Genomic DNA, 23042 nt, shown 5'->3' with positions numbered 1-23042 from the left:
CCTCACCAGCATTTCATGTTGTCCCTATTCTATTTTGTATTTTAGCCATTCTGATAGATGTGTATAATATCACATAGTGGTTTCAATTTGCATCTCCCTGATGGCTGGCAGTGTTGAGCTTCTTTTCATAGATTTGTTATCTGTTCATCCTCTTCAGAGAAATATCTCTTCATATTTTTTGCCCATTTTATTCTAACTGGATTGCTTATTTTCATACCATTGAGTTTTAGGGATTCCTTATGTTTTCTAAATACTTGTCCTTTGTTGAATAAGTGATTCACAAATATTATCTCCTAGTTTATCGCTTGGCCTTTCACCCTCTCAACAGTGTCTTTCACAGAGCAAAATAATAATAATAGTAACAATAGTTTTCTGAGACAGGGTCTCACTCTACCACCTAGGCTGGAGTGCAGTGGTGTGATCATAGCTCACTGCAGCCTCAGACTCCTGGGCTCAAGCGATCCACCCACCTCAGCTTTCCATGTAGTTGGGACTACAGGCACATGCCAGCATGCCTGGCTAATTTTAAAATTTTTTGTAGAGATGGGATTTTGCCATGTTGCCCAGGCTGGTCTTGAACTCCTAGCCTCAAGCGATCCTCCTGCTTTGGCCTCCCAAAGTGCCAGGATACAGGTATAAGCCACTGCACCTAGCCCAGAGCAAAAAGTTTTAATTTTGATAAAGTTCAATATACAGTTTTTTTCCTTTTACAGATAGTGCTTTTGCTATCAAGTGTAAGCCCTAAACTCTAGGGTTGTTCTTTATTTCTAAAAGTATTATAGTTTTACATTTTTCATTTAAGTCTGCAATCCATTTTGAGTTAATTTTTGTAGAAGGTGTGGGGTTTAGGTGGGTCATTTTTTGCCTCTGGCTATCCAGTTGTCCCAGTATCACTTGTTGAAAAGGCCAATTTTTCTTCATGTAATTGTTTTTGTGCCTTTGTCAAAAATCAGTTGTGCATATTTTTGTGCATCTAATTCTGGATTCTCTACTCTGTTCCATTGATCTATGTGTCTCTTCCTCCACCAGCACAACACAGTCTTGATTACTGTAGCTGTACTACAGTCTTGAAATTGCGTAGGCTGATTACTCCCATTTCATTTCTCTTTCTCAAAATTGTATTAGCTATTCTAGTTCTTTCGCCTTTCTGGATACATTTTAAAATAATGTTGTGTATATCTACAAAAAAGATCTGCTGGGATTCTGATGGGTATTTCTTTAAACCTATGCAATTTTTATGGAGAATTGACATCTTTTCTGTGATGAGTCTTCCAATTCATGAACATGTGATGACTCTCCATTTATTTAGATCTCTGATTTCTTTCGCTGGCATTTTGTAGTTTCAGCATACAGATCCTGTGCAAGTTTTTTAAAAAAATTTCTACTTTTGAGACAGGGTCTTACTCTGTTGTCTAGGCCGGAGTGCAGTGGCGTGAACACAGCTCACGGAGCCACCGTGCCAACCAGAAAGTTTTGATAGATGTACCTCTGAGTATTTTACTTTCTTTTTGTGCAATCTGTGTTGTCAAATTTACATGCGTAAAGCTGTTTGTAATATTTTCTTTTTTTTTCTTTTATTTTTTTTTTTTGAGACGGAGTCTTGCTCTGTAGCCCGGGCTGGAGTGCAGTGGCCGGATCTCAGCTCACTGCAAGCTCCGCCTCCCGGGTTCGCGCCATTCTCCTGCCTCAGCCTCCTGAGTAGCTGGGACTACAGGCGCCCGCCACCTCGCCCGGCTAGTTTTTTGTATTTTTAGTAGAGACGGGGTTTCACCGTGTTAGCCAGGATGGTCTCGATCTCCTGACCTCGTGATCCGCCCGTCTCGGCCTCCCAAAGTGCTGGGATTACAGGCTTGAGCCACCGCGCCCGGCCTGTTTGTAATATTTTCTTTCTTTCTTTTTTTTTTTTTTTGGAGATGGAGTCTCGCTCTGTCACCCAGGCTGGAGTGCAGTGGCCGGATCTCAGCTCACTGCAAGCTCCACCTCCCGGGTTTACGCCATTCTCCTGCCTCAGCCTCCCGAGTAGCTGGGACTACAGGCGCCCGCCACCTTGCCCGGCTAATTTTTTGTATTTTTTGTAGAGACGGGCTTTCACCGTGTTAGCCAGGATGGTCTCGATCTCCTGATGTCGTGATCCGCCCGTCTCGGCCTCCCAAAGTGCTGGGATTACAGGCTTGAGCCATCCCGCCGGGCCTGTTTGTAATATTTTCTTGTTATTCTTTCGATGTCTGCAATGTCTACTGATAGCCTCTGTTTTATTCCTGATATTGGTAGTTTGTGTTTTCCTTTTTTCTCTCTCAGTCTTGGTAAAGTTTTGAGAATTTTGTTGATTTTCTCCAAGAATCAGCTCCTTGTTTTATTGGCTTTATTATTTTTTTGTTTTTGTTTCCATTGAGTTCTGCTTTTATTATTTTCTTTTATTGGCTTTGGGTTTATTTTGCTCTTCTTTTTTTAAGTTCTTGGGGTGGGAGCTTACATTGTTCCTTTGAGACTTTTGATCTTTTTTTTTTTTTTGAGATGGAGTCTCGCTCTGTCGCCCAGGCTGGAGTGCAGTGGCACCATCTCGGCTCACTGCAAACTCCGCCTCCTGGGTTCACGCCATTCTCCTGCCTCAGCCTCCTGAGTAGCTGGGACTACAGGCGCCCTCCACCTCGCCTGGCTAATTTTTTGTATTTTTAGTAGAGACAGGGTTTCACTGTGTTAGCCAGGACGGTCTCGATCTCCTGATCTTGTGATCCGCCTGCCTCGTCCTCCCAAAGTGCTGGGATTACAGGCATGAGCCACCGCACCCGGCCTGATCTTTTTTTAAGAACACTTTTTTTCTGAACAGTTTAAACAAAATTGAAGGGAAAGTACAGCTACCATATACCTTCTTCCTCCGAGGAGAAAGGTGTGTGTGTGGAGTCTGTGTGAGACTTCCGCAACACACAGTCTCCTGCGTCAGCAATACCCCGCACCAGGGTGGTAGATGGTGATAACTGTTGAACCTACACTGACATATCATTATCACCCAAAGTCCAGGTTTACATTAGGGCTCACTATTGGCATTATACATTCTTTGGGCTTTGACAAATGTATAATGACATGCATTCATCATTGTAGTATCACACAGAATAGCTTCACTGCCCTAAAAATCCTCTATCCTCTGCCTGTTTACCCCTCCCTACCCTTTCCACACCCTGGAGACCATTGAACTTTCTAGTGTCTCCATAGTTTGGCCTTTTCCTGAATGCCATGTAGTTACAATCATATAGTATGTGGCCTTTTTGGGTTGGCTTATTTCACTAAGTAATAAGCATTGAAGATTCCCCTGTGTATTTTCATAGCTCGAGAGGACATTCCTTTTTAGTCTTGAATAATATTCCATTCTCTGGATGTCCCAGTTTATTTACCCATTCACCTACTGAAGAATATCTTGGTTGCTTCCAACTTTTGGCAATTACAAATAAAGCTGCTATAAACGTCAATATGCAGGTATTTGCACGGACAGATTTTCAACTCCTTTGGGTAAATACTAAGGAGTATGATTGATGAAAATGGTATGGTAGGAGAATGGTTAGCTTTGTAAGAAACCGCATGAGGGGGTTGTTCTCCAGTCTTTACTGTAAGAAACCAGTAGAACTCCTGAAGGTAAAACTCACAAAAGTATGGCATGTGGCTGGGAGCGGTGGCTCCTGCCTGTAATCCCGCTACTTTGGGAGGCCGAGGTGGGCGGATCACTTGAGGTCAGGAGTTTGAAACCAGCCTGATCAACATGGTGAAACCCCATCTCTACTAAAAATACAAAAATTGGCTGAGCGCGGTGGCACATGCCTGTTATCCCTCCTACTAAGGAGGTTGAGGTGAGAGGATCATTTGAACCCGGGAGGTGGAGGTTGCAGTGAGCCGAGATTGTGCCACTGTACTCCAGCCTGGGTAACAAGGGGAGACCCCGTCTCAAAACAAACAAAAAAACGAACAAAAAACCAAAAGTGTGGGCATGCCCTTCAAGACTGGCTCCATCCCTGGAGTTTTAAACTCTTGAACTTATCCACACTGAGCCTCCAGCAATTTGTAAATTGCAGTTCAGGTTTTCCTGTCCCTGTACTTGTTCCTGGGGAGGTCTCTGCACCTGTGACTCTGCAGTGATAAGTTGTGATTCTCTGTATGATCTGTCTGTCTCTCCAGTTTCGGAGGCAGTGGTTTGCCCTGTGACCTCAATTCTGTGACAGATCTAAGAAGTTGTTTTTTTTTTTTTTTTTTTTGAGATAGTCTCACTCTGTCACCCAGGCTAGAGTGCAGTGGCTCAGTCTCGGCTTATTGCAGCTTTGACCCCCTCCGAATCAAACAATCTTCCCACTTCAGCCTCCTGAGTAGCTGGGACTACAGGCACATGTCACGACATCCAGCTTATTTTTGTTTTTTATTTTTGTAGAGACGGAGTCTCCCTATGTTTCCCAGGCTGGTCTCGAACTCCTGGGCTCAAGCAATCTTCCCACCTCAGCCTCCCAAAGTGCTGGGATTACAGGCATGAACCACTGCAACCGGCCAAGAGTTGTTGATTTTTAGTTTGTTCAGTTTTTTTTAACTTATTAGGATGGAGTCATGACTTCCAAGTTCCTCATATGTCAGACTAAAAACTGGAAGGAAGTTGCTTTTCCTGTTTTTAAAGTTTTGGTTCCTGTATTGGTTATCTGCTGGCACAATGACGCTGCCTAATAAACAACTACAAAATCTTAGTGACATATAAAAGTAACATCTGCTTTTAGTCACAAGTCTACCAGCTGGTTGGTCGGTTGATTGGTTCTGCTGATTTATATTGGGCTCTGTTGACTTTGCCTGGGGTCATTCACTTGTAGAAAGGCAGCTGGTGGTTAGTTGGGGCTGGCAGAGCTTTTAGGACTCAGCTGGTATCACTTGGCTCTGCTTCATGTGGTCTCTTATCCTCCATCAGGCAGGCCAGATTGGGCTGTTCTCAGGATGGCTGGGCAGGGTTTTGCAACACGGCAGAAACCCCAGGCCTCCTGAGACCCAGGATCAGAACTGTATAATGTCGCTTCTACCTCATTTTGTTGGACAAAGCATGTCACAAGATCATCTCAGTGGTGGTGAAATTATTATTATTATTTTGAGACAGAGTCTTACTTTGTCACCCAGGCTGGAGTGCAGTGGCGTGATCTTAGCTGCTCACTACAACCTCTGCCTCCCATGTTCAAGGGATTCTCATGCCTCAGCCTCACCAAGTAGCTGAGATTACAGGTGCATGCTACCACGCCCGCTAAATTTTGTGTTTTTTTTTTTTTTTTTTTTTTTAGTAGAGATGGAGTTTCGCCATGTTGGCCAGGCTGGTCTCGAACCTCAAGTGATCTGCCCGCCTCGACCTCCCAAAGTGCTGGGACTACAGGCATGAGCCACCCTCCCCGGCCATGGTGAAATTATTAATTCAACCTCCTGGTAGAAGAAACTGGGGCTATCTTAGCAATACCTCACAGTTTCTGTCCTTGATTTTTAGAGGCTTTGTTCAAATATCCACTAATCTTTTGTTATTTTTTGTTTGGTTTTTAAAATCCATATGCATATTTTACTGGGGTAAAAATATAAATTTAAAAGTATTTATACCTTGTATTTGGAATTTATATACCATATTTCCTGCAATGTTATTTCATTTTATTTCCTGTAATACAATGAAAACATGGAAAATTCTAAGTGTCCCAATAATGAGAGAACCATCCAGTAAATTATGTTATTTATTAAATGGAATATTATGCAGCCATTGAGAATAATATCCTTGAAGTTTTAAATGCTCAAGATCTCTCTCTCTTTTCTTTTCTTTTTTTTTTTTGAGATGGAGTCTCACTCTGTTGCCCAGGCTGGAGTGCAATAGCATGATCTCGGCTCTGCCTCCTGGTTGAAGTGATTCTCCTGCCTCAGCCTCCCAAGTAGCTGGGATTACAGGTGCCTGCGACCACATCCAGCCAATTTTTTATATTTTTAGTAGAGATGGGGTTTCACTGTGTTGGCCAGGCTGGTCTCCAACTCCTGACCTCAAGTGACCTGCCAGCCTCGGCCTCCCAGTGTGCTGGGATCACAGGCGTGAGACACTGCACCTGGTCCAATGCTCAAGATCTCTTGTCAAGGGAGAGAAACAGGGTATAAAACTCCATGCATAGTGAAATCCACCTGATGAAGCCCCCAAATCTGTGGCTTACCCAGCACGGTGTCCTTCCTACCAAGAATCCCACTGGTCTGGTGCTCAACAACTGGGCTTGGTGCTCAGGGGTCTGTTATTCTAGGACTGCAGTGAAGGAGCCGTGGCTGGCTGGGGCAAGCTCTTTCCATGGCAGATGGCAGGAGCATAAGAGGAGGAGGGAAACATGCAAGACTTCCTAAGGTCCAGCCTTGGGACAGGCAGCCTGACACTTCTGCCAGTCGATTGGTCAAAACAAGTCACATGGTCAAGCCCAAGGGCAATGTGGGCAGGGAAGTCTTTTCCATGCCCTGGGTTGGGGTTGGGGAAGGCAGGAGGAGAAAATACTTATTGGACAGTAAGACGATCTACCACGCTTCCTCACAAACTCCTTCAGCTCCCTGGCCCCTCTCCCTTTGTAGAGCCCAATCCTGAATGAACACAAATATTTCCCTTCTCTACCTACATATCTGAGCAGCAGAATATTGCTGGAGAAAAGTTTGCAACTTAGCTAATCGGCTAATTTCTTTATAAATGAATTATCTCAAGCATCAACTGGATACTAAACACGGCCTGCCTAACTTCTTTTCCCTCCATGGGTGTATGTATATTTGTGTTAGTTTGGTTGTTTATGATGGTAAGAAAACATGCAACATAAATTTTACCTCAGCCAGTTCTAAGTGTACAATTCAGTAGTGTGAAGTACATTCACATTGCTGTTCAACCAAGCTCCAGAATTTTTTCATCTTTCCAAGCTGAAACTCTATTCCCATTAAAAATCTCCCCATTGCCCACTCCTCCACAAAGCCCCTGCTAATCACCATTCTACTTTCTGTTTCTATGGATTTTATTACTCTAGAGATGCCACATACATGGAACCATACAGTATTTGTCTTTTTGTGGCTGGTTAATATCATTTAGCATAATGTCCTCAAAGTTCATTCATGATATAGCATGTGTCAGAATGTCTTTCCTTTTTTACTTTTTTTTTTTCTTTTTGAGATGAGGTCTCATCTGCCACCTAGGCTGGAGTGCGGTGGCACAATCTCGGCTCACTGCAACCTCCACCTCTCAGGTTCAAGGGATTCTCCTGTCTCAGCCTCCTGAGTAGCTGGGATTAAAGGCATGCACCACCACGCCTGGCTAATTTTTGTATTTTTCGTAGAGACAGGAGTTTACCATGTTGGCCAGGCTGGTCTTGAACTCCTGACCTCAGGTGATCCGCCTGCCTCAGCCTCGCAAAGTGCTGGGATAACAGGTATGAGCCACTGTGTCTGGCTGTCCTTCCTTTTTAAGGCTGAATAATTTGCATTGTATATTCTATATTTTGTTTATCTATTCATCCATCGACAGACAATTGAGTTGCTTCCAGCTCTTGGCTATTGTGAATAGTGCTGCTGTGAACCAGGGTGTATGAATATCTCTTAAAGCTCTGATTTCAATTCTTTTGAGTATAAACCCAGAAGTGAACTTGGTGGATCATATGGTAATTCTATTTTAATTTTTTGAGGAACCACAATACTGTTTTCCACAGTTTACACTCCCACTAACAGTGTGACTAGCTTTTTATATTTCTCCAAGAAGCCTACTTTGCCACTGCCACCAATGACTTTCTCATACTTTCTCTTCCTCTAAACTCCCCTCCTCTCTTCTACTCTTACAGTCAGTTTCACCTGCAGGTCTGCCTTATTTTACTGAGAAGACCATAAAATCCAAAAAGAAGCCATCAAATCCAAACACACTCACTCTCCCGATTTCAGACCATATTCATTGTCACCATCTTCTCCTTATTGTCTGTTACCACCAACGAAATGCATCTGCTCCGCATCAGGGCAAATCCCTTTACCTGTGCTCTGATGCCACCTCTCTTGCCAACTCAAGACTTCATTACTTCATTCATTTTTCTAATTTCCTTCCCCGTCATCCAAATTTCCTTCCAATTTCTATCCCCCATGTGCTGGATCATTTTTGTTAGCATTTAAGTAGGCTGAGTGTTGTCCACCTTTAACAGAGATTCTCCCTTAAGAGTTCACACCACCTCTGTGATATTCTTGCCAAGAATGTTTAACCTGAGTCCAATCATGATGAAACAATCAGGACAATCCAGAATATGGGACATGCTACGTGACAACCAACCCAAACTCTCCAGTGTCAGTGGCATGAAAGACAGAAAAATACAGGGGACTGTTTCTGATTAAAGGAGACTACAGAGACGTGGCAACCAAATGGAATGCATGACTCTTGATCAGACCGTGGACCAGAAAAAAAGCTACAAAGGACATTTTTAAACAGTTGAGGAAATGTGAATATGGTCTGTTTATTAGATAACTTTGATGCTAAATTTCTTTGAGTGGGATATATCATGAGGTCATGTGGGAGAATGAGCTCGTTCTTAGGAAAAGCATGCTGATATACAGGGGGCTCTGCAACTTTATTTCCAGTGATTTACCCCAAAATGAATACATGTGGGTATGTGCATAGAAATTAAATGTGGCAAAGGGTTGACAAATGATTAATTAAAGTGAAGGGTACGGAAGTATTCATTGTTCTGTCCTTTTAACTTTTCTGCAGGTTTTTCATTTTTCAAAATAAAAAGTTGAGCAGAAAAAGAACCTTTCTTTTTCTTCTTCTTTTTTTTTTTTTTTTTAAGATGGAGTCTCGTTCTATCACCCAGGCTGGAGTGCAGTGGCGAGATGTCGGCTGACTGCAAGCTCCGCCTCCTGGGTTCAAGCAATTTTGTGTTTTTAGTAGAGACAGGGTTTCACCATGTTGACCAGGGTGGTCTCAAACTCCTGACCTCAGGTGATCTGCTTGCTTCGGCCTTCCAAACTGTTAGGATTGCAGGTGTGAGCCACTGTGCCTGGCTAAGAATTTTTCTTTGACCTATATCTGCCTATAGCTACATCCAATTTATCTGCTGGTCTTCTCAGCTAAACTTCTGAAGTCATTGACACTCAATGCTCCGACTGACTGCCTCACCTCACATCCACCAGTGGTTTCTGCTCCCACCGCTGCCTTGAAACTGCTCTTATCAGGGCCCAGACAAACTCCATGCTGGCAATTCCAATGGTGGTGTTCCACATAGGTGACTGCTTCCTCATTCTTGAAACAGTCTTGTCTCTTAGCCTCTGGGATAGCTTATCTCTTGGATTTCCTTCTATCTCACTGATCTCTTTCACTCTTCTTTGCTTGTTCCCTTTTCTCCACCCAGCCTGTAGATTCTGGGCACCTCAGAGCTCAGACTCTTCCTTCTTTAAATTCTCATTTGCTGATGTCATCAATTTGTATCAATTTAAAAAAAAACCGAGTTTGTTCCAGTAATACCCAAATATGTACCTCTAGGTTGGATCTTTCCCACACTTGACTACTTGACAACTCTCTTCTTGACACCACTCCTTGGCTATTTCACAGACATCTCAAGTTTAACTGTTAGTCATTTTTTCATTAACTGAGCCTATATTGATGCAGCACCTGCTGTGTACTAAGCAACTGTTCTAAACACTGGGGATATAGGGAGGAAAAACAATACGACTGTACCATGAGAGCACATTCTAGTTGGAAGAGAAGGATGATAAGCAAATAAGTAAGAATTCTTTTGTGGTTAGTGCTATGAAGAGAATAAAATAGGAAATATGTTGGATACATTGGATGGACAGTCTATTTTGGATGATCAGAGAAGACCTCTGAGCCTGATGCAGGTGAACCCCAAAATTGGGGCTTAGCCTGGGAGGGTTATTGGCTTTGCTCAAGAAAGAATTGAAGAGTGAGCTGACACTGAAAGAAAGCAAGTTTATTAGAGCAATAGTGTATAGCAAAATGGTGGCTCCGTAGACAGGGCAGGGCTATCCCATAGACAGAGGAGCCCAGAGGAGCCCAGAGGAGCCGTGTACAGCAAAGTGGCTGCTCCACAGAGCAGTCCTGAGCAACAGCGGCAGTGTGAGGCAGCAGTAGCAATGTGGAGAAGGAGTCAGAGCAGGAGCTGCTGCTTGGATTGCTGGAGTTATATTTATACCCACTCTTAATGATATGCGAATTAAGGGGTGAGTAATTCAGAATTTTCTAGAACAAGGGTGGAGAGTTCCTGGAACCATATAAGGTAACTTCTGGGTCACTGCCATGGTACATTGCTATGGTATTTGTAAACTGTCATGGGACCGGTGGGAGTCTATTTAGTAATGAAAAATGAGGGTAGCCAGAGGTCACTTTGGTGGCCATGTACTGGTTTCAGCTGGCTTCTTTACTGCATCCTCTGTGTGTGTGTGTGTGTGTGTGTGTGTTTGCGTATGACGGAGTCTTTCTCTGTCACCCAGGCTGGAGTGCAGTGGCATGATCTTGGCTCACGGCAACCTCCGCCTCCCGGGTTCAAGCAATTCTCCAGCCTCAGCCTCCTGAGTAGCTGGGATTACAGGCACGCGCCACTGCACCTGGCTAACTTTTGAATTTTTAATAGAGACGGGGTTTCACCATGTTGGCCGGGCTGGTCTTGAACTCCTGACCTCAAGTGATCCACCCACCTTGGCTTCCCAAAGTGCTGGAATCACAGGCTACCACGCCTGACCTTGCATCCTGGTTTTGATCACCAGGGTCCTTACAGGTGCTCAGAAAGTGAGTCCTGCTGATCTACCTCAAAGAGACCAAAATGAGACCAAGGTGAGAAGACAGGGCCAGAATAAGGAGGTTTAGAGAGGAGGGCTCTAGGCTGAGGGGAAGGCTAGTTTTGACACCCTGAGGGAGGAATTGCTTGGCTCCAGAACTGAGATGTGTCCAAATCTAGTTTTTAATGTGTCCCCAGGACAAGAGCTTTGATCTCTTCTTTCTCTGGTTTATATCTTTGAATTTCCGGCCACGTAAGACCTGCTCACCAACTCTGTCTGAAAAACCTTTGGTTGACCTTGAATTTCTATTCTGGAATCTTCTTCAAATTAGCAGCAGTTTTTTCTCTGAGCTAGAAAGCTCTTTGATTCTTTTATTGGCAACAAGTCAGGAATTTTAGAACAAGATGCAGGCATTCGTCAGAGTTTTACAGTCCTTCTTTTCCACATGCAAAGTGCAAATAATAATCCTGACGTCTGCTTGAAGGGGAAAGGTTTCCATTGTCCAGGGGGTCTTGGGTCCCACCCCCAGCCCATCCTCTACCCTCCACAGCTGCCTTTGTTTTTCTGGAGGCTGGAGGAGACTGGGGAGACAGAGGTCTTGGGACTGACAGCTGACACTCGCTTAAGCGTAAGCGTGCCTCCAAGCAAAGTAGAAAGGGCGACCTGACCCTGTTCTGTAACCTTCTCTGTAGAAAGTGCAGTGATGCTGACAAAGATGATGATAAAATCTCCTGCACCTCCCTCAGGGCGGACTCCCACTAGGCCTTGCTAATGAGGCACGATCCATCTTCTCCTAAATAGGGGGAAACCACTCCTTAAATAAATTAGAATCACTCTTAGAACCTAGGGTTTTTTTTTTGTTTGTTTTTGAATGGGCAATATATCCATATCTTTCTAAAATTTAAAAAATAAAGATAAAAAAATTTCTAAAAACGTCTTCCCGAGGCCCTGCTCACAACTTCTTGGTTTTCATTCACCTCTATCCCCTGCCCTTCAAATGTGTAACCACTATTATCAGTTTCTCGTGTATCCTTCTGTGTGCGGCCCACTTGGAACTGAAGACTGCCATACATTCTGCCTTTGGGACAGCTTCCACTTTCAGTAGAGGAACCAAGAATAAACCTACCACAAATCTTTTATTCAGGGGAATTTCATGGCCATGAAGAAGACACAGAGACCATTAGCACCTGCATAAATAAACCTCATCACAAACTTCTAAAATATCCTGTTTCTTCTCCTGAAAAGCCATTTGTAAACCTATTTGTTCTTCCCATGGTAGCCCTCCTATTCCCCTTCTAAGGCATATAAGCCCCCAGTTCTAATCACTCCATCATTGAGCACTTTCATGGGTCTATGCATGTGTCTGGTAATTAAACTCTTTTTTTCTTGCTAATCTGTCTTTTCTCAGTTTAATTTGCAGTCCCCCAGGTATTGAAACTGAGAGTAAAGTTTGTATTCCCCAACACCTGCAAAGACTTTATGGGGGAGGGTGTATATAAACAAATATATTATTTTACATCCTACCCCGTACACCTTTTTTAAAATTTTGAGACAAGATATTGCTCTGTCGCCCATGCTGGAACGCCGTGGCATAATGACAGCTCACTGTAGCCTCAACATCCTGGGCTCAAGTGACCTTCACACCTCAGCCTCCTGAGTAGCTGTGACTGTAGGCACTCACCACCACACTTGACTTTTTTTTGTATTTTTTGTAGAGATGGGATTTCGCCATGCTGGCCAGGCTGGTCTCAAACTCCTGAGCTCAAGCAATCCTCCTGCCTCGGCCTTCCAAAGTGCCGGGAGGTGTAAGTCTCCCATACCCGGCTTCCATACATATACCTTTAAAAAAAAAAAAACCAACGGATGATTTTGTACTGTAGGCTGGGCACGGTGGCTCACACCTGTAATCCCAGCACTTTGGGAGGCCAAGGCGGGAGGATCACTTGAGGCCAGGAGTTTGAGACCAGCCTGGCCAACATGGCAAAACCCTGTCTCTACTAAAAATGCAAAAATTAGCCAGGTGTGGTGGTGCATGCCTGTAGTCCCAGCTGCTTGGGAGGCTGAGGCATGAGAATCACTTAAACCTGGGAGGCAGAGATTGCAGTGAGCCAATATTGTGTCGCTGTATTCCAGCCTGGGTGACAGAGCAAGACTCTGTCTCAAAAAAAAAAAAAAAGAAAAAGAAAAAGGAAAAACATTTCGTACTATATAACTGTTATGTATCTTGCTTTTTTTTCACTTGGTAATATAACTTGGAAGACTTTCGATGTCTGTATATAGAGATAATCCTGTTTTTTGTGCCTGAATAGTATCCATTGCATGCATGTGGCTATACATTTTCAAATAAATATTAAATTATGAATAAAGTACAATAAATATTCAATCCCCTCCAAAATTCCTGTTGAAATGAAATGCACCAGTATTAAGAGGTATGTCCCCTGGCAGAGCTCTGCACATCTGTAATCCCAGCTACTTGGGAGGCTGAGACATGAGACTTGCTTGAAACTGGGAGGCAGAGGTCAAGGTGGGCCGAGATTGTGCCGCTGCACTTTAACTTGGGCGACAGAACAAGACTCTGTCTCAAAAAAAAAAAAAAAAAAAAAAAAAAACAGCCACGCAAGGTGGCTCACACCTGTAATTTCAGCACTTCAGGAGGCTGAGGTGGGTGGATCACCTGAGGTGAGGAGTTCAAGACCAGTCTGGCCAACATGGCAAAACCCTGTCTCTATTAAAAATACAAAAATTAGCTGGGTGTTGTGATGGGTGCCTGCAATCCCAGCTACTTGAGAGGCTGAGGCAGGAGAACCACTTGAACCTAGGAGGCAGACGTTGTAGTGAGCCGAGATCACGCCATTGCACTCCAGCCTGGGCAACAAGAGTGAAACCCCACCTCAAAAAAAGAAAAAAATTAGTATTTATCTAATGGCCTTGTTGAGGGGTATTTGGGTGTTTTGATCAAACAGCATCGCAGTGAGGCAACAAATAACTATACATGGTTTCATCCATGTACAAGTTTATCTGTAGAATAAATACCTCCTATTGTATTTGTACCTCCAGTGTGTATTTGTAGTTCTGATAGTTTTTGCCAAACTGGCTCCCATGGAAGTCGAACCAAAGTACATTCCCACCAGCAATGCAGGCAGGCGGGAAAGACGGATTCAGTGGGGGCAAGCCAGCGGCATCCCTAGGAATTTGGGGTGGGGAATTCACCTGGCTTATTTAGCTTTCCTCGGTGTAAACATACAATAAACTTCTTATGGAAAAGGGGCATGGGGACTTTTAGCGCACCTTGCGCAGGGGCAGTGGTGAAAATAGCAATATCTATCCCTGTGTAGGAATGAAGATGTGAAAGACAGCGTCAGGAGATTCAGGCCACCAGGTGGATTTTCCCAGGGGTTCTCCTAGCAGCCTCCTGTTGGAGCTCACTCTGCTTCCCCAAGCTCCCTGACAAAGCTGCTGAAGGCTCCCTCTCAGCTCCCTCAGCCCAAGTCACCAACCCCTCAACCCACCTTCAGGACTGGCCTCTCAGGACTGACTTCTCCACTCGAGCCCCATCCTACAGCCCTCTCCAGGCGTTAATCTTACTGGCTGGCCCCCTTGGCTCTTTTGACTCTCTGCTGTCTGTGGCCGCCAAGTTTCTTACTTCTTCGACCCCCAGAGGACTTCATTCTGACCTCTGCCTGTGCATCTCTGCTCATTCTTCCTTTTCTATTCTTCAAGTTCGACAGCTCTTCACGGTTTTCACCTTGGTCCATCTCTCTTCCCATTCTATGTGTTCTTCCTATTTTACTGTTTTATTATTTTTACCACAAAGTCTCTTATTTTTTTCTTTATTTTTCTTTTCTCTATTTTTATTTTATTCTTGTCCTTTTTTCTTTTTTGCTATTTTTTATATTTTTATTTTTGATTCATTTTATTTAGTTATTTATTTATTTAGTTAGTTAGTTAGTTTTGATGTGGAGTCTTGTTCGGTCACTCAGGCTGGAGTGTAATGGTGCAATCTTGGCTCACTGCAACCTCTGCCTCCTGGGTTCAAGCGATTCTCCTTCCTCAGCCTCCTGAGTAGCTGGGATTACAGGTGCCTGCCACCAAGCCCGGCTAATTTTTTTTTTTTTTGTATTTTTAGTAGAGACAAGGTTTCACCATGTTGGCCTGGCTGGTCTCGAACTCCTGACCTCAGGTGATCCACCTGCCTCAGCCTCCCAAAGTGCTGTTCTGGAGTTACAGGCATAAGCCACTGTACCGGCCAATTCATTTTAATAAATTTTATTGAGCTATAATTTACATACAATAAAATTCATTCATACATTTTAAGCATTCAGTAGGATGACTTTTGACAAATGCATACACCTAAACAAGATAGAACACCTGTCCATCACCCCAGAAAGTGTTTTAGTTCCCCACTTGCAGTCCCTTCAGTCCCAGTTCATCGTTCATCTGCTTTGTGTAACTATAAATTCGTTCTGTTTGTTTAAAAATTTTATATAAATGGAATCATACGGTAGGCACTCTTGCATCCAGCTTTTATTTTACACAGTGATTTTAAGACTCATCCATGTTGTTGCATCTATTAGTAATTTCAATCTTTTTATTACTATCCCTTTCTATGAAGAGACCAAATTTTGTTTACCCATTTCCTAGTTGATGGATTACTTGAATCGTTTCCAATTTTTAGCAATTACGAATAAAGCTGTTATGCACATTTGGATACAAGCCTTTTAAAAAGACAACCTATTATTCCAGTGTAGACTTCCACCAGCTTTTGAGCAATCAAATGAAACAGCACTATGGTGGCTACTAGCTACTTATGCCTATTCACATTTGTGTACAGGTCATTTTGTGGGCCTATGTTTTTATTGCACTTCAGTAAATATATGACAGTAGAATTGCTGGGTCATATGGTGGGTGTTTGTTTAGATTTAAAATAAACTCCAGTAGTTCTCCCAAGCAGTTGTACTATTTTATTTTATTTGTGTTTTTATTTTTTGAGACAGGGTCTTACTCTATCACCCAGGCTGGAGAGCAGTAGTGTGATCATGGCTCACTGCAACCTCGATCTCCCTGGCTCAGGTGATTCTCCCACCTCAGCCTCCTGGGGTGGTTGATATTACAGATGTGAGCCACCACACCCAGCTTTTTTTTGTATTTTTAGTACAGATGGGGTTTTGCCATGTTGCCCAGGCTGGTCTCAAACTCCCGGGCTCAAGCAATCTGCCTGCCTTGGCCTCCCAAAGTGCTGGGATTACAGACGTGAGCCACTGCATCCAACCTGTACTATTTTAAGTTCTTGCCAGTGAGCTAGGAGAGTTTCAGCTGCCCTACATTCTAACCAACACTGGTATTACACATCTTTTTAATTTCAGCCATGCTTGTGGTGTGAGGTAGCATCTTACTGTGGTTTCATTCTGCATCTCCCTGAAGACTACTGAGGGTGAGCATCTCTTCCTGTGGGTGCTGGCAATTTGCATGTCCTTTGTGAAGGGTCTTTGTGAAGTGTCTGTTCATGTCTTTTGCTCAGTTTTCACTGTTTGCCTTCCTATTAGTGAGTTGTATGGATTCTTTATGTATTTGGAATGCAAATCCTTTTTCAGATACAGATGCTGTGAACATTTTCTCCCAGTCTGTAATTTGGCTTTTCAGAGCAGTAAGTTTTCACCCTGATGAAGTCCGACCCTCTGCCATGGTGGGCCTGGCCTTCAGCCCCGCTTACTCCTTTGGGGTCTCCTTTAACTAATTCTTTAAAAAATTTTTTTAAATAATTTTTATTGATATGGAACTTTTCATGAATTTGCGTGTCATCCTTGCAGGGGCCATGCTAATCTTCTCTGTATTGTTCCAATTTTATTTATTTATTTAGAGACAGAGTGTCACTCTGTTACCCAGGCTGGAGTACAGTGGCGTGATCTCGGCTCATTGAAACCTGTGCCTTCTGGGTTCCTGCTTCAGCCTCCCGAGTAGCTGGAATTACAGGCAAGCACCGCCACGCCCGGCTAGTTTTTGTAGTTTTAGTAGAAACGGAGTTTCACCATGTTGGCCAGACTGGTCTCGAACTCCTGGCCTCCAGTGATCCACCCACTTCAGCCTCCCAAAGTGCTGGGGTTACAGACGTGAGCCACAGTGCCCCGCCTTCATTCCAATTGTATATATGTGCTGCCAAGGAGAGCACTTTAACTCCTTTCAATCCTTTGCTTTCCTGCTTTGCACATCAGCTTGCCCAGCTCTTATATCCAGTCTTGCGTAAAACCTTTCTCAGTACTCATTTTTTTAAAAAAGAGAGAGGGTGGATGCTCCTTGGAAAGGAGAGACGATCTTTCAGTCCTTCTCTCACAGTTCTTTCTCTTCCTCCCCATCTGCCCTCTCCTCCCCAGCCCTGCACATCATCTCTTCTTTTCATTCGCTTTATTCCTGCTTTACTTCCTCTCCCCTTCTAAATCTCATCTATCTTGGGCAATAAAATTAACTTTTTAAGGTAAAATCAGGTCCCCCTCCCCATAGAGGCTTTTGTGCAAAGTGTTCTAACAAAAACATCTCCAGCTTCAATATTGCCAGAACAAATTCTCAGGGGTAGGCACCTAGAACCTAAATCCTGCCTTACCAGGAACCCCAAATTGCAGTGTTATGGAAATGAAAAGAGACCCCAGACAGGTCAAATTGAGGAGATGGTATTTCTTCTCCTGTAACGCTCTCACCTGTGTGAGCTCCCTCTCCAGGTGTGTACCTCTTGTCAGATGAGATGATGAGCTTCCATGGCAATGCTAATTACTCTCACCTGCAACAGAGCCACTCACCTGGGTAGCTTTTAATTTCCCCCACTCTCTCCCAGAGCTTGGCTCTACCCATTAGACAGTTAGACTCTGGAGGTTTTCAGAGTGTGGTCCCCAGAGCAGCCGCATCTGCACCACCTGGAAACTTGCTAGAAATGCAGTTTCTAATTAGGTCCCACGCTTGCACATGCATCAGAACCCCAGGCAGGGGCTGCTAGAACAGTCAGAACAAAGATTGCCGGGGCCAGCCACGGAATTCAGTGGGTCTGAAGGGGGGCCTGAAAATGTGCGTTTCTAACAGGTTCCCAGGTGACAATGTTGCTGTAGCTACTGGGGGCCCTCTGAGAAACACCACATTAAAGATTCTAATTCAGCTAGTGTGGGTCAGACAGTCCGGGCATCCCATGTTCCAACGCTCCCCTCTGTTGTGCAGCTGAGGTTGGGAGCTCCTGGTCCATGGTCTGTGTTGCAGCATGGCTAGAGCCGCACATCTGCAGAAGACAAGAAGGATCCTCCTAAAGGGCTTCTTCCTTCAGCTAAGTTTTCATCACAAGCAAACTCCACGTGTCTAGTGTACTTGGGGCTTGTAATTTTCCTCCAAGGACCTGTAGGACCCTCTCCAAGTTTGAGCAGGTCTGGCATCGCAGGGTGCTGGGGCCTGCTGGCAGCTCACATGCTTGGCCTCAGGTGCTCTGGGAGCTGTGAGAGTTCGACCCAGAAAGGTGGATCCCTTGAGAGCTCTGGGCAGGGCCATAGCCCCCTTGGTTGGAAAGGGATACGTCCCTTTTGGTGCTGGAGAGCACTAAGCATTGAAGCTGTTGCCAAGGGCCTCTGGAATGTGACTGTTTCTGAGGCTGTTACAAAATTATATTAAATTCCCAAATGACTGTATTCATTGTAACATATGCAAGCTTTTTATGTATCAGCCATGCTTATATCAGGTCACCTAAGAGTTTTGATTGTTTTTACTCTTTTATTGATGCATAATTTGCATATAGTAAAATGCATAAATCTTCAGTGGATGCTCAGTGAATTTTTACCTATGTACACACCTGTGTAACCACCACCCAGATCAGGATAGAGAACATTTCCATCATCCTAGTAAGTTCCTTCAGGTCCTTTCTCACTCAATCCCCATCTCCCACTGCCCTAAACAAGTAGACACTATTCTGACCTCTCTCAACATATGTAGATAAGTCTTGCCTTTTTTTTTTTTTTTTAAGGGTCTTTCTCCTCTGTCACTTGGGCTGGAGTGCAGTTGTGTGATCATAGCTCACTACAGCCTTGAACTCCTGGGCTTAAGAGGTCCCCCCACCCCAGCCTCTCGAGGAACTGGGACTACAGGTGTACACCACCACACCCAGCTAATTAAATTTTTTTTTTTTTTTTGTAGAGATGGGATCAGCCTATGTTGCCCAGGCTGGTCTTAAATTCCTAGACTCAAGGGATTCTCTGGCCTCAGCCTCTCAAGGTTCTAGGATTACAGGTGTGAGCCACTGTGCCTGGCTTGTCTGATTTCTTGCAATCAATATTGTGTTTTTGAGATTCACGTGTATTTATTGTAAGAGCAACTCATTCATTTTTCTTGCTGTGCTGTACACCGAAATGTATTTATCTATTCTTCTGTTGTTGGGCATTTGGGTTGTATTTAGTTTTTGGCTGTTACCAATTTAGTGACAATGCACATTTTTGTACATGTTTTTTGGTGTGCGTAAGCACTCATTTCTTTCAGGGTATATACCCAGGAGTGGAACTGCTTGGTCACATGGTGAGTGCATGTTTAATTTTAGAAGAAACTGCCAAATGGTTCTCCAAAGTGCTTATACTGGTTTATACTTCCACCAGCAGCATGTAAGAGTTCACTTCCTCCACATCCTCACCAATGCTTGATATTTTCAGAGATTTAATTTTAGTCATTCTAGTGAGTGTATAGTCACGGCATATTGTGGGTCTAATTTGCATTTCCATGTAACCATTGAGGTTGAGCATCTTTTTTTTTTTTTTTTGAGACGGAGTCTTGCTCTGTTGCCCAGGCTGGAGTGTGCTGGCACAATCTCGGCTCACTGCATCCTTCACCTCCTGGGTTCAAGTGATTCTCCTGCCTCAGCCTCCCAAGTAGCTGGGATTACAGGCGTGTGCCACCATGTCTGGCTAATTTTTTGTGTTTTTAGTAGAGACAGGGTTTCACCATGTTGGCCAGGCTGGTCTTGCACTCCTGACCTCAAGTGATCCACCACCTCGACCTCCCAGAGTTCTGGAATTACAGGCATGAGCCACCGCGCCCGGCTGATGTTGAGCATCTTTTTATAAACTTACTGGCCATTTGGATATCCTTTTGTGTGAATGCCTTTTAAATTCATTTGTGCATATTTTTTTCCTGTTGGATACCCGACACCTTTAATAAAGGTAAAAGGGTTATGAAATAGCACCTTATTCATGCCAGCAGTTAAGAGGAAACTGAAGTGGGTTTGTGAAGAAAGTGATGAGGGAGAAAAGGACTCTACATCTCAGATCTCTGAAGCTTATTGGTCTCTGTCTCCCCAGAACCTAGCACACAGCTCAGCACAAGACAGGAACCCAACAAAAGTTCATCAAATAAGGGGACTATCCTTGTTTTGGGGGGCTGTTGTGGACTTTGCAATGCATGATCCTCTTTACTATTCCATCTCTCTGAAGCTACACAAGACCCTGGGACCCCTCCAATTCTGGACAGGTGGCCCATAAGTAGCCTCAGGCCGTGGCTCACTAAGACAGCCCAGATTCAGTCTTGCTGATTAGCCTGCTTGAATCTCATGGAAAACCTCTCCTGTCACTGGAGTACTCCACAAGCTCCGGGGACTGCACTATTATTTACATCCCAATTTCTTTAAATTCAAGATTTGTATCCAATAGCGTTGTCTCCCTGAACCTGGATCCCCAGGTTCTCAGAAGAGTCAGGGACCACAAGTTGCCCTCACCAGCCCAGATCTCGGCTGAGCACTTGTTCTACCTGGGATGAGTTCCTGGAGATAAACCTTGTGTGCATTGCGTTATCCTGTGCGCACAACTCAGTTAAGTGGCCTCCAGCGCTACTCATCATCCCGCCACCTGGCTACCAAGAGGCCCAATCAGTATCTGTGGACCGAGTGGATAAAGAATAATTTAGGGTCCAATCCATTTTCTAATCCAGTAAGCCATCTTTCATTTCTACCATCTTGGGCAAAAGGAAAAAAAAAAAAAAAAAAAAAAACGGGAATGTCTTTCTTCCTTTCTTCTTTTTTTTTTTTTTTTTTTTTGAGACACAGTCTCACTCTGTCGCCCAGGGTGGAGTGCAGTGGGATGATCTCAGCCCACTGCAACCTCTGCGTCCCAGGTTCAAGCAATTCTTCTGTCTCAGCATCTTGAATAGCTGAGATCACAGATGTACACCACCATGCCTGGCTACTTTTTGTAGTTTTAGTAGAGACGGGGTTTCACCATGTTGGCCAGGCTGGTCTCAAACTCCTGGCTTCCAGCGATCTGTCCTCAGCCTCCCAAAGTTCTGGGATTACAGGCATGAGTCACCATGCCTAGCCAGGAACATCTTTTTATGCTTTACCAGAAACTCAAACGTCTTGATGTTTTCTTGTTCTTGATGATTTTGTTAAAGTCCAGACATTCCTTGATCATTGAAGACTTCTGTGTCAGCTAAGTTGTTTGAAGCAGTAAATCCCAGCTCTACATTACCTTCATAATATGTGTGCAACTGAAAAAGAATGTTAAAGAAGACAATAAAATGCTCAATGGTAGAGTTCTGAAATAATCAGAATTAATCAATCAATCATGTATTTATTCAAATGACTAACACTTATTATTATGTATCTCCGTGGAGCCATGCATGGCGTGAGGGATGTGACACTGGAGATTTAAGTCTTGTGGTGGATGGGCTTTTGTCTTGAACTCCTGACCTCAAGTGATCTGCCCGCCTCAGCCTCCAAAAGTGCTAGGATTACAGGCGTGAGCCACTGTGCCAGGCCTTGGATGGGCTTTTGTAACCAAGTATGTCTTCCTGGTGCCTTATCCATGATTGTTTCTTGGTATGGGATTTTCTCCCACTCTTGTGAATCCCCTGGTATTCCACCCACAGCTGCTGAAACCCAGTCCCTGGCTGGTTCCAGTGTCTGATTGTGCTAGGTTGTAATTCCATGTGCTGCCAGGAGGTGTCTCTCTCTAACACCTGATGCTGCCGCGGCTGAAATGTTGTTTTCTGTATGACAAATGAGAACAGTGTTAAAGTCAATTTTGTGTTTGAAGTTTTATCTTAAAAATAAGTTAACTGTAAATAAAAAGTTATCTTGGTCAGTGAAGGGTATGTAAACTTTTTTGTTTATTTTTCATTTTTTGTATCTTCATGAACACATGTAAAAGTTTTTGGAATGGCATCGTCCAATAGAACTTTTTGCCATGTTAGAAACGTTTTACAATCTGCTCTGTCCAATAATTGTAGCCACTAGCCACATGGAGCTAGTCAGCAGTTGAAATGTGGTAAGTGAGACTGAGAAACTGAATTTCAGATTTTACTTAATTTTAATTAATTAATTGATAAATTTTTAGAGACAGAGCTTAACTTGGTTGCCCAGGCTGGAGTGCAGTGGCGTGCCATAGCTCACGGCAGCCTCAAATTCCAGTCAAGCTAGGACTACAGGCAAGCATCACCACGTCCAGCTAATTTTAAAATTATTTTTTCTAGGGATGGATCTCACTGTGTTGCCCAGGCTGGTCTTGAACACATGGCCTCAGGCAATTCTCTGCTTTGATTTCCCAAAGTGCTGGGATAACAGGCATGAGCCATCATGCCCAGCCTTATTAAATTTAAACAGCTACATGTGGTCACTCTATGGAGCAGCATAGCTTTGTAATTTTTTTTTTAAATTAATTAAACAATTGACACATTGTCATTGTACATATGTATGGGGTGCAGTTTGATGTTTTAATACATATGTTGTATAATGGTCAAATCAGGGTAGTTGGCATATCAATCACCTTATGCATTTATCATTTCCTTGTGGTGAGAACATTCAAAAGCCTCTCTTCTAGCTATTTTGTAATATGCAGTATCTTACTGTTAACCATAGCCACCCTACTGTGTAACAGAACCCCAGAATTTATGCCTCCCATCTAATTGTAATTTGTACCTGCCAACTGACCTCTCCCCCATCGTCCACTCTCCCCTGCCCTTCCCGGGCTCTGGTAACCACTGTTCGACTCTCTGATTCTTCTCCTATGAGATCAATTTTTTTTTTTTTTTTTAAGATTCCATATATGAGTGAGATCATGCGGTATTTGTCTCTCTGCGTCTGGCTTATTTCACTTAATATGATGTCCTCCAAGTTCATCCATGTTGTTGAAAATGACAGGATATCATTTTTTTATGGCCGGTAGAATCATTTTTGTTTCTATTATTTCAGCAAAGGAGAATCAGGAGAGAAAATGTCAGAACAGAGTACAGCCAGTCGGTCTCCTTACCAGTGTCAGAGCAGATTAGTGTAAGACTGCAGAGTC

At 43.7% G+C, this 23042-nt stretch overlaps 1 protein-coding gene and 1 pseudogene across 4 annotated transcripts in view; both read right to left on the bottom strand.

The window, feature by feature from the left end:
* Positions 1–23042, bottom strand: part of LOC126929204 (protein PET117 homolog, mitochondrial) — a 549430-nt gene that overhangs the window by 232568 nt on the left and 293820 nt on the right. The gene's annotated exons all lie outside the window — the stretch shown is intronic.
* On the bottom strand, positions 16523–16622 carry LOC126929977 (uncharacterized; annotated as a pseudogene).

This window comes from Macaca thibetana, chromosome 10 (assembly GCF_024542745.1).
Source record: "Macaca thibetana thibetana isolate TM-01 chromosome 10, ASM2454274v1, whole genome shotgun sequence".
In the NCBI taxonomy this organism is placed as follows: Eukaryota; Metazoa; Chordata; class Mammalia; order Primates; family Cercopithecidae; genus Macaca; species Macaca thibetana.
Note: the sequence above shows the minus strand (reverse complement) of the source record. Positions and strands in the feature narration are given on the sequence as shown.